The sequence below is a fragment of the Coffea arabica genome, chromosome 1e (genome assembly GCF_036785885.1).
Source record: "Coffea arabica cultivar ET-39 chromosome 1e, Coffea Arabica ET-39 HiFi, whole genome shotgun sequence".
Classification (NCBI taxonomy): Eukaryota; Viridiplantae; Streptophyta; class Magnoliopsida; order Gentianales; family Rubiaceae; genus Coffea; species Coffea arabica.
The window spans coordinates 43,252,841-43,265,503 of NC_092311.1; the positions used below are offsets into that span (position 1 = coordinate 43,252,841).

General features: G+C 34.1%; 1 protein-coding gene across 2 annotated transcripts in view; it reads right to left on the reverse strand.

Moving 5' to 3' along the window:
* Nucleotides 1-1,925: 1,925 nt before the first annotated feature.
* LOC113704786 (replication factor C subunit 1) overlaps nt 1,926-12,663 on the reverse strand; it is a 93,329-nt gene continuing 82,591 nt past the window's right edge. The window contains exons 21-23 of one of the 2 annotated variants that reach the window (XR_011817536.1): nt 4,789-4,882; nt 4,346-4,699; nt 1,927-2,421 (exon numbers count right to left, since the gene is read on the reverse strand). The gene's annotated coding sequence lies outside the window, so the exon portion shown is untranslated. Of the gene's footprint in view, nt 2,422-4,345; nt 4,883-12,663 lie in introns of both variants that reach the window. The other variant, XR_011817532.1, reaches the window with a different exon arrangement.

Here is a 12,663-nt window from a genome sequence, read left to right on the forward strand (position 1 = left end):
ATCAGTAAAAGATGTAGGTGCACGACATTTGAACATTCATCTGGTTTGATTTGGTTGATTTAAACTAAGATTTTCTCAAACTAATGTGAAGCGTGCTTGGGTTTTTCTTGTTACTTCAGCGGTTAAGTGAGAAAAAATTGTCCGAAGTTGAAGTTCATGTGCAACCGGGAAAATAGATACTTATGAGAAACTTGACAATTTCAAGCATGAGGCCGAAAGAATTCATGAATTTGTTTTCCAAGGACTTGTGTACCTGGAGAACATCAACCAAAATGTGTCATCTATAAGAGCAAATCTATAAAGGAGAGCTAAGACAAGATACCTTTAATGCATACATAAGACTGATTAGTAGCTGATCAGGCAACTGAACCCCCAGATCTGAAGACTGTAAGCGGCACTAGAATGACTCTCTGAGTATAGACTTAATGGATTTGGATTACTTCGCACACCTTCTGTGCTTTTGACAAAGGTTAAAAGTCTCTGCTTAAGTCTGGAGACATTAAACATTGACAGACTCAATTTTTTAAGTCAGAAAGTCTTGATTTTGTAATTTGGTGGCTTTTCTCTAGCAATGATGTACAATTGTCACTGGATGACTTTCCATAGATAAGGCTTATTCTTCTGCACTTATTGCCTTTTATCAGGTGTGGTAATGCTTCTTACATCAGTCAAGACCTTTCTAATGCTTATCCTCCAACCATAATCCCTATATTTCAATGATTATTGGAGGTGAAAATAGCAGTAATTGATCTCTAGACTGACTGACATCTCCAAAACATAATAATGTACATGAATTTGGACCAAAAAAAAAAAAAAAAGAAAAGACAAAAGTACATTTGCCAAATTTTCAATTACTTTGGGATGGTCAATGCATGACTAGGTCCCCCTACAGCACTGAAATTGGAAACTACTATACAATGCAGGGGAAATCAAAACAGAATAGTTCTCAACTTTTTGCTTCCACGTCCTAAAACAAAAAATATATCAAGATTTGTTCTTTTCTCCTTGGTTTATATTCGATTTCAGCCACTTCTGATGCTCATCCTTCAGGTGCAAAGTATTGTCTCGTACGTATATTGCCATTATGTCTTCTGGAAAATTAACATATTACCTTCACCTTCTTGTTGATAACCAAGTTAAAACAAAAGATCTGCTGCTGGGGTTTGGACAAGTGTCTTCTCAGTTCTGCATGATATAAAGCAATAAAGGGAATTTAACCTGCTTAAGAACTACAAAGCTGCATTTCTTTTTGGTGGGGGTCACTAGTACAGGCATAGGACAGAACACCTAATGTAAGATTTCAGATGGAAGCTCCTGGCACATCTACCCACAAGGCAAAGCCATCGGAAGTCTTCTACAGGCCTCGAAAACTTGATAGTATCACTCATTTACTGTCCACCCTGCCTAGTAGTGACTAAAGCCATCTATGATGGCTGCCGTCTAAGTGGATTGTATTTTATCATACTTACACTGCTCATGGTTCTGTCCTACAAATTAACACATCATTTCTACCTTGATCACTTTAGTGTTGATCAGTCGTTCGGCTTTCAAATTGGAAAACTGAAGATCATCAGCTGCAATTCTTTGCATGTTTTAAAGTGTTAATGAGGCTACATTTTCTGTGTGGGAGGTTAGAATGCCACTATAAACATACGACAATGTACCGACGCCTTTACAAAAACAAAGAAACGAAGAAGACATTAATTGATATTTTGCTATCAAAGCAAGATGCAGAACCAGAATCTCTTCCTGATTAGATAATGAAAGCAATTATGCTGGCATGACTAGCTTCCCTCTCACTTCTTTTGGATATGAACACTTAGCATGATGCAAAATTGGAAGAAATATTTAAGCAGCATCATTCTGATGCACAAATATTAACCTTCTTCTAATCAAAACACTTATTAACACATGCATATCTAGCATAATTCATAGTAGTAGTAAATAAAGTCTGATCTGTGAACTCAACAATATTGCTTCTCCATTTAGCAGAGTGCCTATGTAATTTCAGAAAGGAAAAAGGAAAAGCCAAGTCACATGAGAAGAAAATTATTGGGGTGCCTTTGGGAAGCAAAATGGTGAATTTAAACTTGCACTTTTCAGACATTGATTGCAGCTGGGACTGAAAGCACAGCAACTACTTTGGAGTAGCAATGTCTCTTCTCCTTAGGACCTTAGCCATCCAGAAGCCATGAAGAAAGCAATAGCTGAGGTTGAAAGACGTGATTGGACAAGCTTAAGAAAAAGACATCCCAAATCTGAATTTGTCTGAATTGACATTATCACCGAAGCACTAAATTACATCCTCTTGCTCTTCTTGTGCCACACCAGTCAGCTTAAGATTGTAATCTCTGTGGATATGAGGTACCAAAAGGCACGATGTTTTTCACCAATGTATGGACCATCGAAAGAGATCCAAAACTGTGGGATGAGCCAGAAAAATTCAAGCCAGAAGGATTCAATGGAAAGGGAGTTGAAAGGGGACAATTCAATCGAAGATCTAGTAAAGCTAAAAAAGTACTGTCACTTAAGTTTGTTGTATCGAAGAATGATTTGTTATTTGCCTGAGCAAATCTTCAACAACTACGTAGTTCCTCCATTCTCACTGGCTTATCATATGTAAAAGATGAACTTATTTTATAGGGGTAACATCTTTCAAATGGCAGAATCACCAGAAAGGGGCAACTAGCCAACCAAAAATGTCTCACAATCTCGAAACTAACTTATCATTCATATGATTAGGCTCTCGTCCCTCCATTTGTTGCTCTTAGGAGAGAAAATGAAGAATGTGAAGATACATGGAGTTCTATGACAAATACAAGAATCAGTAGATAACTTTGTTACTGCCAAAAGAGACTACAATATTCTGCTTTTGATGCAAGATGGACCCTTTTCTGAGAGAGGCATCAATTTTCTTTTTCTAATTACTCGAATTACGTCAACAAATTGAATTCCTTTTCTCTCTCTAATTTTTTCGTGGAAATCTGCTTATTATATTTAAAAAAATATGGGTTTGAAGTCATGACTGCAAGATTTTGAATCTAAGCAACAAAAATAGAGAAATTTAAAAAATAACTTGTTTTTCTTTTGGCGTTTAATTAAGATTCTCTTGTTCCCCCTTCCCAAATGAAGAACTTGCATACTGTATCCAACAACACTCACAAGACCTTACACGAAATTGTCACATAAACAACATACACCAAGATTTTCACTTTTCTTATCCTCTTTTCCTTTGACTTAAACTTATATATCTTGGAAAGTTTTACACTTTTTTGAAGTCACATAAACATACACCAAGTTTCTCACTTTTCTTATCCTCTTTTCATTTGATCGACACCGAGATTTACACTTTTCTTATCCTCTTTTCATTTGACTTAAATGACTTAAACGATCAGAGCATTTGTGCAAAATAAACTCTACAGGATTCATTCCTTCAAAAGCAACATAAAAAGTCACAAATATTTTCCAGCTTATTATTCTGGACACCCTTAACTTGAATGTGCGTACTTATGACTCTTTCACGTGAAGATCTTCTACTGAATAAACTTGGTCTTATTTTGGCTAAATAAATTGTTTCTTATTTTGGAAAAGTTGCTATTAATGACACAAACATAAGATCCAACTGTGAGGATTGAGGCTTCAGATTCGTCTGATTTGAGAATTAAAGGTCAAGGTCTAGAATTAAAGACCTAGTAACAAACAACTAAAAAGTTCTTTCACCATGGAATACATTAATATTTAGAGACAGCCTTTGAAGTTTTAGATTAGAAAGCTATGGAACGTTAATGATTTGCACTTAACCAAAACTTTAGCAAAAATAATTATAATAATTCTTACGGTCACAGAAACGTATCCATTCTTCCAGGGACAATATAAAAAATGAGAGAAAAAATAAAACAAGAAAGAGAAAATAGATAACAAAAACGCTTTCTTTCCAAACATCACAGAAAACAAAATGAAAAAAAAAATAAAAATAAGAGAGAGACAGGGAGAAAAAGGAAAAAAGGGCTTCCTATTACTAAAAGTGAAGAGTGAAACCAAGAAAATGCCAAACTTTTGTATCTTAAAAAGATTGTGTCACAGTCTTGGATAATTATCCTCGTTACTGAGAAATAAAGGATAGCATATATCACTAGAATGGCCAAATTTAGAAGCTAGCTAGCGGCCCCACCAAAATTATATATATAACTAACCAAGTCCTTGTAATCTTTGTGATAATCTTTGAGAGATAGCAGTAGAACAACACAAGATGATCCATTAGATAGAGATAGCACTAAGTTATTTATAATACTAGCAAACCTACCAAAGTAAAACAGTAACTTATTTATAATACTAGTAAACTTACCGAAATATGCACAAGAATTTAGAACCTCCAATCATCTCCATCTCCATGGTTCCCTTCCCCTCATTCCTTCGGGTTTTTTGAGGCACATAGGGCAAGCAGCAAACCCCTAGAGGTAAGACAAGACCAAGATAATGCAACAAAGGTCCAGAACCAAGAGCCAAAACCAAGGCTAAGATAAGCTCGACAGACCCCACAAGAAATGAGTTTTGTCTCCAGCAGCCTCTCCCCACACATGACGGTAGTGGCAACAAAGTAGAAGAAGAAGGTTCCCACCAAAGAAGTTTCGTTCAGCCCGGAGAGTATGGCTGAACCGAGGTAGATCGGCCGAGGATACTAAACTTGAGGTGCAGCACCCTATACGCTTGAGTCTTTTCATAATCGTGAAGGAGAAAAAAATCTAACATGAGAATGACAACACCTGAAACTCTGGAGACGAAATTTACCGTCATGGGATGCTGCTCACGAAGGTCGGAGTGGGCAAAACACATAAAAGCAGCAACAGAGGACACGACCACGGGGAACCACCAAAGTAATTCCCTGTAGGTGGTGAAATAAATTTTAGAGAATAATTTGCAACCAACCACAGCCATGATAAGAGTGAAGATGCTGAACACTGAAATACAAACTGTAGTAGTAGTGGTGGCTAGGGACGGAGGGGCAGCATTGGTTAGGTTTTAGGTGTTTTACAGGAGTGAGATTCCCATGCAATTATCTAATTTAATTTTATTATAATATTAATTCGAACAAATCTCTGTAGTCAAATGAGTGTGGACGCCTATTAAACAACAAAGGTTGTGTTGTATTGTATCGTATCGTATCGTATTGTAGTGTACTGTATTATTTGAGTGCAAGTGTTGTAGTCTTTAGGAACCAATTTAATTTAGGAATTGTACAAAAAATTAACTTAATTTTGTACAGAATTAGGGCAGGCATATATCTTTGAAATCTAATTTCTTTTGTGTTCCATATATATTTTTAGTTAGGATATATAGTACTGTACGAGTTTTAGGGGAAAAAATAATTTGACTATTGACTGAGTATAATATGTTGTTCAATATTTTATTTACTGTTGCGGTGAATTGTAAGTCCAAGCGGTCGGTTCAAATCACACTGGGATCTCTCAATTATACGAAACAAAAAGTGATATATGCACCTCTTACTAGAAATATAGAAAGTTTACTTTGGGCTGCATCATCTCATCCTCAACATTAAAAAAAATATATAAATATATAAATAAAGATGAAGAGCGTAACTTAGTGTTGGAATTAAATCAGAAATTGTACAACGAATAGGATTTAAAGGTTTAGAATTAGAGTTAAACTATAAGCTAAAAAAAGGGGGTTGCAAATTTTGCCAAGCACATGACATAAAATCACTCTGCTAATTTTGTATTCTGATAGAGCGCTGCGGGTGGGTCCAACAAGGGCCATCAGCCAAAAGAATTGAGGAACATTTAATCGGTATTTAATGAAGTTTTAGGTGTTTTTCTGCCAAAACAAAAACAAAAGAATTGAAGGAATGTACAACTTTTCAAATTTTACAACTAATCGTCCCCATTGTAGCTTGAGAAATCAGGAGCAAACCACATCATGTGCCTGAATCTAATCGAGAAACCCGTCAATGCATGCAATTGTGAAATGTAAGCCTTTTGTGATGGATATCACTAAGTATTGGTTATGAATATATTAAAAAAATTAATAGATGTATGGAGCATATGCATAATAGATATATTGGAAAAACAAAAAAAAATTAAAAAGAAAAATATGCGGAGCATATACATAATAGATGGGTGGAGGCCATGTAAACTAATTAGGTGGGATAGGTAAGGGTTAGATAAGTGTTCTCATTTTTTATTGATACCACAACACTTGCTAGATGGGGTGGCAGGACACTTGTTGATTTGGGGGATTTTGGGAAAAATCTGAAAAACAAAAAGAAAAGAAAACAAAAGAAAAAGGGCTCCGGAAGAACAAGTAGAGGAAAAGAGGGCTAGAGAGCTACGGGAAGAAAAAGAGACAAGCGAGGAAGGAGAAAAAAGGGGAGAAAAAATGAAAAACAAGCAAGAGGATTGGAAGGGAAAGGAGGAGAGCACCTGAGGAGAGTGGGAGAGGAAGAAGGAGACCGTGGAGAGTGAAGGAAATCTGGGAAGCAAGGAAAAAGAAAAAGGAAGGGCTGCGGGCAAGGAGAGAAAAAGGAGAAAAGAAAGGGAGAGAGAAAAAAATCTAGAAAACCAGAGAAAGGGAGGAGAAAGAGGGAGGTCTGGGTAGGATTAGATAGGGAAGACAGAAAGGAAAAAGGAGGAAAAAGGAAACGAAAAGAAAAACAAAAAGAAAGAACAGAATTTTTTTTTGGAACAGGCTGATTTTCTGCCACGTTGAGCTGCAATTTTCTCAGCATAATCAACCTCTTCTTGGATGTGTTAATTGATCTTGAACATCTATGAAGTGAGGGGAGCAATTCTTATTCAGCCTTTGTGGAGAAAAAGCGTCTGGAAAGCCTCCAAATTTGTCTTCCAAAGTACTGGATCGGCTTTGCTGGTGCATCTGCAAATTTTCGAAAACTCCTTTAGAACATCATCTGCTCGTTCCTTTGGCTTCACTCTCGTGCAAGTTCATCATCAGGTAATGAATACTCCTTGTTTAGTCAATCTAACACTTCCCATGATTTTCGCTGGACCATTCGCATGAGTTTTCTTCATCACACATCCAATTTTGATGTCCCATTTTGTGACCCTTGTTGTTTCAAAGGTGCGATTTTGATGGCTCAAGATGCGTGTAGACTAGGGTTTAGAGATGGTCAGATAAGGGATGTTAATGGGAGCGGGTGACCGCGGGCACCCGCCCCGCGGGGGGCTAATGGGGAGGGGGTTGGAGCGGGGGCGGGGGGAATTTTTTCCCCCCTGCTTAGAAATGGGGCGGGGGACGGGGGAGTGTACCCCCGCCCCATCCCCCGCTCCGCCACCCGCTTTAAAAAACTAAATATATAAAATATATATGTATATAATTATATATATAATATATAATTTAATTAGTTACAAATTTATGATAATGATATTATTAGTTATATGTATTATATAATGTCTATTAGTATATATAATATAATTGATATTATTAATTATACTAATAATTATATATGTGTACTAATACAAATTATTAATTGGTTATACTAAATATACTAATACATTTATACTAAATCCCTAATTACACTTAATACAATAACATTTTTTTCTTAAAAAAGCACAAGCACAATAATGAATTAGTGATTGTATTTGTGCCAAAAGTGAAAACTTGATTACTTTAGTTATATTTATTCCATCATGTTGGATTGTATTCAAATAATTTTTGTTTGATTGTTTTTATAAGTTTCAATTGTAAAATTACATTGAATAATAATTTGATGATGTATTGATATTTTAGTACTTGACTATATGCTAAAATTTAACCATAATAAAATTATATAACAAATTTTCATTAGTCCTGCGGGAGCACCTGCGGGGGGAAGCGGGACAGGGCGGGAACGGGGCTGGGGGAGCCGGGGACGGGGGATGGGGCGGGGGCGGGGGCAGGGGATGGGGGAGGGTTCCCCCGCCCCGTTGCCATCCCTAGGTCAGATGTTAGGTTTTGATAGTGAGGTCACGTAAATTTCGTTTTTGAGGGTCCCAGATCTGGTTTTGTCCAAAACGCTAACATCATCTGTTTCTTTGTTACTTTCTTCATCTGATTTCTCCCTGTTGAATCCGCTAACGATAGGCAATTATGTTGGATTCTGTTAATCATGATGAGTGGAGATTTATGTGGGTTTTGGTGGATGAAATAATGGGTTTTGTTCGATTTTTTTTGTATGAAATCATCTGCGTGGGATAAGCTGCAAAATTGTAGAAGTAAACCAGCGAGGAAGATGAATTCGTCGAACCAGATGCATGAAAAAATTTCAGAAATTGCACTCTTACCCCTAATTTTTCAAGTAATGCTACTATGGCCCGAAATTTGAGAAAATATAATCAATTTTGTCCTTTGAAAATTTTAAATTTCTTTGGTATACTTTAATATGATTGTTGGATAAATTATTTTAGGATAAAATTTGGGGTTTAACAATTCTTGATAGATTTATAGTTGTTGATTTGGATTTTATGTAAAAATAATTAAAATTTGGGTAGTATTTTTGTTTTGGGATTTGATGAGAGGATTTTGACTTATTTTTATGAATTCTAGCATTTTGTTTTGGTAGGCTTTATCTTAAGTTCTTAACTTTATTTTATTTGGATTTCGCTCCCTAATATTTGTATTAATAATAATTTGACCCCTCAAACTTTTTAATTTTTTTAATTAGGTCCTTGCTTGTTTTAATTTCTCGAATATAGGTTGTTTGCTTCCATTTAAATGTTTAGTTAATCAATTTCGTGATCATTTCCACATTTTGTTTCATGTTATTGCTTTTATTTATGAATTAAAATGATACCTTAACAATTTTATTGTTTTGGAGGGCAAATAAGAAAATTGCATTTCATTAGGCCACCAATTCAAAAGAGATACAGTCTACTCCTTCATTTTTGTTTTACTTGATCCTATGTGAATTTATGTGTGTAATTGCATGTTTTTTAAATTTTTTATTATTTTATTATTTATTTTGTTTTGTTTATTCACTTTATTTGTTTCTTTTAATTTCGTATAATTTAGTGTTTGATTATTTAAGAGGCATTTAAATGCCAAATTGTAATAGTTAGGGGGTTTAAGAAATGTATTTAGATAGAATATGTAATAGTTAGGTATTTATTTTATTTATTTATTTTATTCCTTCCCCTTTTAGATTGTAGTTAGGGCTCCCAAATGTAATAGTTAGGTCTTTATTTGCTTTATTTGCTTTGTATGTTTTGCATGCTTATGTGTTTACATGTTACTCGTTTTCTTAGAATCTTGCATCTAGATATTACGGTTATGTGCTATGTGTTTTATGTGATTTATGTGTTTATTTGCTTTATTATGTTTTATATGATTTATTAGACTATAATAAATGCATGACGTCACCACACTAGTCCAACGTTAGTTGTGACACTTTTTTCCGATTCCACACTAGTCCAACGTTAGTTGTGGCCCTTTTTTCGATTTCTCACTAGTCCAATGCTAGTGAGAAATTATAGACATGGGCAGATAGGCTAGTCCAACGCTAGACCCTTAGGAGTCGCTTTCGCACTAGATCATGTTTGTGTGACAAAATTATTACATTTCATGCATGGTTTTCACTTTTTAGGATACTTACCATTTTTTGCATAATATTTCCTCTATATGAATATCCCTTATCCCTATGTATAAAACATAATATTTAGATTTGCATCTCATTTAGAAAAAAATTAGAAATAGGTTAGATCATATGCTTGACCAAAATTAGGAGAATTAGCCCTTTAAATATGGGATATGGACGAGTATGGTTTCTTAGTCTTAGCACGCTCGTATTCCCTCTATAAAAAGGAAAATCTATTCACGAATCATAATTCCTCCGCATCCGTTATGAGGCGTTCCTTTAGGTCATGTATATTCGTATATCATTATTTTCTTTTCTTTTCTTTTACTTTCCTTCGAGCCTCATATTTTGCACATTCATAACCTCTTCAAAATAATCACTTTGGGGCGTCGCAATTAATGCGATTTGTACCAATTAAAATTCGAAGAGACATATTGACCCTTCCGATAACCATTAGGTCTAGATTTACATTCATATAAATACCTCCAAAATGTGATAAATTTTTAGGTTAAAATAAGAAAATTTTTGACTAAATCACGCAACTAGCCTTGGTTAGATTGAAAGAGTGCCTTGGATTTTATTCTTACCTTTCTTTTCTTCAAATGCGACTCCCGACCCCTTTTTTCTTGATTTTCGCAAACTTGGAGTCGTTTAAAAAGGGTTTTTCTCTACTTTTTCTTTAAAAATTCATTTTAGGTGACTTGGTACACCTTAACTCAATACTAAGTGGCGACTCCTATTTTTCATTAAAAACCCTTTTTAAACCATTATTTTGGATCAAAACTGTCGCATTTTTAAAGTCCCATTTAGGCCCATTTTCTTTATTTATATTTCTAAAAATCAAAAACTCATATTTCACTCAAAATAAATCAAAATTCATTTTTATAAACACATTATTTTTTTCATTAAAAATGGGCCCGACATACCGTATCCCAAAAATTGGCGTAATAGCGTGACAGGAGACACAACAATCACATCGACCATAAATTTTCCAAATTTTCCTAAACATTTCAATGGCACATTCTGATGACAATCAGAGGAATAGAGGAGCAAAAAATAGTGGAATAAGGTATAAGGGAGAAAAATGAGGACTAAATACCCTCCAGGTTTACCCCTCAAAGATAAACTTGTAATTAAGCCACCTACTCCATTAGTTGTTGCCAGGATGCCTACTATGAATCAGAAAGTTTCACTAGATCCTAAAATAAGAAAGTCAATTAGCATCACAAGAAGAAAACTTCATTAGTTGCAGGAAGCTGTATTAACCTAGCTACTATCAAAAATTTCTAGTTTCAGAATTTTATCATTTATAAACAAGTTTTCCCAATCTATAAGTTTGGTAAGAGGCTGTTGATTGAAATAGAACAGAATTTAGTTGGGAAAATTCTCCTATCATTGGGATCCCTTTTGAAATACAAAGAAGGGAGTCAGTGAAGTATCGGTATGATTTAAAATGTATGATTCATATAATGATGTATTACTCCATTTGAATCCAATGAAATTCGAAATGAAGTTACTTTGATTTTCATTTAAATTAAATAGTTCAAAATATGTTATAGAACGATCTATTAAACAATTTATACAATTTGATTAATTAGTAATACTCTTAGAGTCTAGAATGATCTATTAAACAATTTATACAATTTGATTAATTAGTAATACTCTTAGAGTCTACTTCTTCCCCACACTACGAATGAAAGGGAAAATGTAAAGGCTACCATTAAAGCAACAACCCAAGCGAGACTTGGCACACCATGTGAATTATGTCCCCTTATCTCCATAAATATGAAGGAATTATTCCTCAATAATAAATAATAAAAGTATAGTGGAATCAATCGCGCGGAGTGAATAAAAAAAGATTCTAACCAAACACTATTGATAATCCCCCTTAAAATAGTTCCTTGAATCCTATCCTAGATTCAAGGATTTACAATCTTTAAAAAAAAATCCACTTCAAAAAACACCACTTGAATACTTTGAATCAAACAAGCATTAACAAATACACTCTTCCTCTGCTTTGAATGGAAAATAATTCGGTAAGTTATATTAGTAGAACAGAAGAAAAGATTTCAAGTTTTTTGTTGATCCGATGACACACCGATTTGAAATAGGGAGAGGGTTTTGCAACCCTTGTCTTACAACTGGGCCATGTCGTCCAAATGATACAAATTTGGTGAAATTTGTCCTATATTACATAACTATTTTGTCTTTTTATTTCTATTGTTCTTGTATCTTGACTTCTATTTTTCTTAATACTTTTCTTTCCTAAAATAAATTTTTATTTCAATTGGAGTTGATCCGTCCCTTTCTTGTCTACTATATAGTATCTCAAAATAGCCAACTTCTCTCACTTTCTATTAGAAATCACATCTGGATTTTCATTCGCAAAAATAAAAATTTAGGATACATTTGAACCATTAACTATTGACTGCTTACTACAAATTCATGAACAGTTTGGATCTCAAAATTTGATAGTTTCTTTTCCTATTGATATAAAAAAGAAAACACAAATTGATACACCAATATTGAGTTAAAAATCCCTCTCCATCTCAATTGTAATAACAATTATGAATATCCGTAAACCTCCGAGCAAAAACTGTTACACAGATGTCTATTATCTTATTTAGATATGTTAAATCTTGGCTAGAAGGAATTTCAGAAAATTTTCATGTCTCCATTTTATTTTGAATTGAACAAAAAATGAAAATTTTCTATTTTAATAGAGCACAACCCACTTTGTGTTGCCTCTCCAAAAAAGGAATGGCAATACAATAAAAAAAGAGGGATATTAATATCTGCATACATGTTAAACAAGTATAACTCCCCTTATCTTTATATAAGAAATTTCACGTATGTAATATCATAATAATGGTAGAAATTGAATCATTTTTTTATTTTGACATTCTATACAAATTTCGATAACTTAGTAAGTATAAAGTTTAAGTTTTAAGTGACAAAATTTTTCCTAAGTATGTTTTATAAATTCCCTTCCATTTGTATCCCTTACAAATTTCAGTAAAAAAAAGCCAAATTTAAATTTAAGCAAAAAACTATTTTTATTTCTATGTCCATATGTTTGT